Consider the following 5,103-nt stretch of genomic DNA (forward strand, 5'->3'; position numbering starts at 1 on the left):
CAACAGTCTTAACTACCCTGTACAGATAACAGTCTTAACTACCCTATACAGACAACAGTCTTAACTACCCTATACAGACAACAGTCTTAACTACCCTATACAGATAACAGTCTTAACTACCCTATACAGACAACAGTCTTAACTACCCTATACAGATAACAGTCTTAACTACCCTATACAGACAACAGTCTTAACTACCCTGTACAGATAACAGTCTTAACTACCCTATACAGATAACAGTCTTAACTACCCTATACAGATAACAATAGTCTTAACTACCCTGTACAGATAACAGTCTTAACTACCCTATACAGACAACAGTCTTAACTACCCTATACAGACAACAGTCTTAACTACCCTATACAGATAACAGTCTTAACTACCCTATACAGATAACAACAGTCTTAACTACCCTGTACAGATAACAGTCTTAACTACCCTATACAGACAACAGTCTTAACTACCCTATACAGACAACAGTCTTAACTACCCTATACAGATAACAGTCTTAACTACCCTATACAGACAACAGTCTTAACTACCCTATACAGATAACAGTCTTAACTACCCTATACAGACAACAGTCTTAACTACCCTGTACAGATAACAGTCTTAACTACCCTATACAGATAACAGTCTTAACTACCCTATACAGATAACAACAGTCTTAACTACCCTGTACAGATAACAGTCTTAACTACCCTATACAGATAACAGTCTTAACTACCCTATACAGATAACAGTCTTAACTACCCTATACAGATAACAGTCTTAACTACCCTATACAGATAACAGTCTTAACTACCCTATACAGATAACAGTCTTAACTACCCTATACAGATAACAGTCTTAGCTACCCCATACAGAAAACAGGTGGCAGGTAGCCTAGTGGCTATGACTGTCGTTCTGTCGTTCTTCTCCTGAACAAGGCAGTTAAACCCACTGTTCCCTGGTAGGCCGTCATTGAAAATAAGAATTTGTTCTTAACTGACTTGCCTAGTTAAAAACAGATTTTTAAAAAGTTAAAACTATACTATACAGATAACAGTCTTAACTACCCTGTACAGATAACAGTCTTAACTACCCTGTACAGATAACAGTCTTAACTACCCTATACAGATAACAGTCTTAACTACCCTATACAGATAACAGTCTTAACTACCCTATACAGATAACAGTCTTAGCGCAGGATGCTGTACAACCTAATTCTATATAACCTCATCTGAGCCTAACCTAATTCTATATAACCTCATCTGAGCCTAACCTAATTCTATATAACCTCATCTGAGCCTAACCTAAATCTATATAACCTCATCTGAGCCTAACCTAAATCTATATAACCTCATCTGAGCCTAACCTAAATCTATATAACCCCATCTCAGCCTAACCTAATTTTATATAACCCCATCTCAGCCTAACCTAATTGTATATAACCTCATCTCAGCCTAACCTAATTCTATATAACCCCATCTCAGCCTAACCTAATTCTATATAACCTCATCTGAGCCTAACCTAATTCTATATAACCTCACCTGAGCCTAATTCTATATAACCTCATCTCAGCCTAACCTAATTTTATATAACCCCATCTCAGCCTAACCTAATTTTATATAACCCCATCTGAGCCTAACCTAATTCTATATAACCTCATCTGAGCCTAATTCTATATAACCTCATCTCAGCCTAACCTAATTCTATATAACCTCATCTCAGCCTAACCTAATTCTATATAACCTCATCTGAGCCTAATTGTATATAACCTCATCTCAGCCTAACCTAATTCTATATAACCCCATCTCAGCCTAACCTAATTCTATATAACCTCATCTGAGCCTAACCTAATTCTATATAACCTCATCTGAGCCTAATTCTATATAACCTCATCTCAGCCTAACCTAATTCTATATAACCTCATCTCAGCCTAACCTAATTCTATATAACCTCATCTGAGCCTAACCTAATTCTATATAACCTCATCTGAGCCTAATTCTATATAACCTCATCTCAGCCTAACCTAATTCTATATAACCTCATCTGAGCCTAATTCTATATAACCTCATCTCAGCCTAACCTAATTCTATATAACCTCATCTCAGCCTAACCTAATTCTATATAACCTCATCTGAGCCTAATTCTATATAACCTCATCTCAGCCTAACCTAATTCTATATAACCTCATCTCAGCCTAACCTAATTCTATATAACCTCATCTCAGCCTAACCTAATTCTATATAACCTCATCTCAGCCTAACCTAATTCTATATAACCTCATCTCAGCCTAACCTAATTCTATATAACCTCATCTCAGCCTAACCTAATTCTATATAACCTCATCTCAGCCTAACCTAATTCTATATAACCTCATCTCAGCCTAACCTAATTCTATATAACCTCATCTCAGCCTAACCTAATTCTATATAACCTCATCTGAGCCTAACCTAATTCTATATAACCTCATCTCAGCCTAACCTAATTCTATATAACCCCATCTCAGCCTAACCTAATTCTATATAACCTCATCTGAGCCTAACCTAATTCTATATAACCTAATCTGAGCCTAATTCTATATAACCTCATCTGAGCCTAATTCTATATAACCTCATCTGAGCCTAACCTAATTCTATATAACTCATCTGAGCCTAACCTAATTCTATATAACTCATCTGAGCCTAACCTAAGTCTATATAACCCCATCTCAGCCTAACCTAATTCTATATAACCTCATCTCAGCCTAACCTAATTCTATATAACCTCATCTGAGCCTAATTCTATATAACTCATCTGAGCCTAATTCTATATAACCTCATCTGAGCTTAAGTCCATATAACCTCATCTGAGCCTAACCTAAGTCTACATAAGCTGAATCTCTCCACAGAGAAGTGTCTGAGGAGTGTGTCAGAGACAGGAAGCTGACGGGAGGCCTGTGGTGTGTGTTACTAACTGTTTGTTTCAGCCAGACGGCCAGCTGGGATGTGGTTGTTTCCCCGACCAGTGTTCTGTTCTGCAACCCTGTATTAGTATAGGGATTACATCAAGACTAAAGCAGGAAGGAATTCCTGTTGTCATGCGGTTTCTGTCGCCGCAGCAGCAAGCGCCTGACTCATACACACACATACGAACACACAGCCAACTGAAGCAGGTCAATGAGGGGTGTTCATTCGGTTTTATTCCTCAGTCGCTATTTGATGTCTTTCCCAGTTTCTTTGCCTATAAAAGGAAAATGACAGCATCCCTTGCCCAAGGATGTCAACACATGCTATTAGAACACAAGTAAACAACAACTTAACAACAACAACAACAACTTAACAGCAACTCCTCCCTCCCGGTTGTCAACATGGACTCCTTTGTTTTAAATCTGTGTCACATAGCAGTGGATTTGAATTATGTTTCAGTCGTTGTTTTCCTATTTCTTCCTCTGGTTTTCAGTGCCTTATCTTAGAACGTTTGGAAGCTAGAACTAATATTAATTGTTCCTCCAAGTTTAGTTGAATATTCTGAGGACAGAGCACCCCTTCAGCGATCCGAAGGACGTAGCGATCCGAAGGACAGAGCACCCCTTCAGCGATCCGAAGGACGGAGCACCCCTTCAGCGATCCGAAGGACGGAGCGATCCGAAGGACGGAGCACCCCTTCAGCGATCCGAAGGACGGAGCGATCCGAAGGACGGAGCACCCCTTCAGCGATCCGAAGGACGGAGCGATCCGAAGGACGGAGCACCCCTTCAGCGATCCGAAGGACGGAGCACCCCTTCAGCGATCCGAGGACGGAGCACCCCTTCAGCGATCCGAAGGACGGAGCACTCCTTCACAAATTCGAGTACGGAGCACCCCTTCAGCGATCCGAAGGACAGAGCACCCCTTCAGCGATCCGAAGGACGGAGCACCCCTTCAGCGATCCGAAGGACGGAGCACCCCTTCAGCGATCCGAAGGACGGAGCACCCCTTCAGCGATTCGAAGGACGGAGCACCCCTTCACGAATTCGAGTACGGAGCACCCCTTCAGCGATCCGAAGGACGGAGCACCCCTTCAGGGAGTGTTGAGCTCCCTTGCTTATTAATGCAATTACCCTCCTATCCCGGGTCCTCTCTGATTCTCTTCCTTTGCCACTCCCCCCTCACTCGCTGACTAGTGTAGACGGCTCCCCTATACCCCTACTGTCCCGTCGGCAGAATCTGTCCCAGTGAGGGGGTGGGATGGGGGTGTGGGTGTATTGTACTGTATGAAATGGGTTCTCTGTCCGCCTGCTCAAAATAACTCTGCAGTGAGGGAGGCAGACTGAAACTACAGGCTTTGTCTTTCTCTGTGTGGCAATACAGTAATGGTCTGGTCCAGCCCACACAACACACACACACACACCGTGGACTTACACACGCAAAAAAAAAATGCTGTACGCATTCTAGCTCGCTGACACAAACTTACGATGCACAAACACACAGACGTCTCACACACACATGCACGCACACACACACGCACGCACGCAAACACACACAAACACACACACACACACACGCACACACACGCACACACGCACACAAATCACATGTAACAAAATGAGAGCTGATTCTAACTCATCTTTTGTTGCAAGAATATGAGTCACATCAAGGCTATTCTTAGTTGAGGGGGGGGGGGGGTGTTTGTAGTTCATGTTGTGTGATTCTGCTCAAACGTGTTGCCAGCACTGTCAAAGAAAGGTTTTACCCACTCCGGGTTAGATTCTGTCTGGTTTCATGTCTCTAAATAATCTCCTTTTCATGATGCATCAGTGTTACGTTAAGTTCTTGACTTTAAATCTAGGGAGAAAAAAACATATTCATACGAATTAAAAATGTATTAAATATAGCCTGACAGAAACTACTGCAGAGGCAAGAGGTTGACCCATTGAAGTATTCCCTGTCATCAGAAGGCAGAGGGGAACCTATTGTTTTGACCTTTGACCCTCGCAGGAGGACGACTACAACGCCATCTTTCCCTGCCTTTTCAACTGAACTGTGGGGGAACACAGTGGATTCTCCTCTGAGGTCATACATCGCTGTGGCGACATAGGTATCTACTGTAAGGTTTGACGTTTGACCACTTTGTATTAAAGAAGTGTGTGTGTGTGTG

At 42.1% G+C, this 5,103-nt stretch overlaps 1 long non-coding RNA gene across 1 annotated transcript; it reads right to left on the bottom strand.

Moving 5' to 3' along the window:
* Nucleotides 1-472: 472 nt before the first annotated feature.
* Nucleotides 473-2,572, bottom strand: LOC118939590. The gene is made up of 3 exons (XR_005036624.1): nt 2,454-2,572; nt 1,420-2,117; nt 473-1,202 (listed from the first exon to the last, which is right to left on the bottom strand). It is a non-coding gene; the product is annotated as an uncharacterized LOC118939590 (long non-coding RNA).
* Nucleotides 2,573-5,103: the final 2,531 nt, after the last annotated feature.

This window comes from Oncorhynchus mykiss, chromosome 16, assembly GCF_013265735.2.
Source record: "Oncorhynchus mykiss isolate Arlee chromosome 16, USDA_OmykA_1.1, whole genome shotgun sequence".
Classification (NCBI taxonomy): domain Eukaryota; kingdom Metazoa; phylum Chordata; class Actinopteri; order Salmoniformes; family Salmonidae; genus Oncorhynchus; species Oncorhynchus mykiss.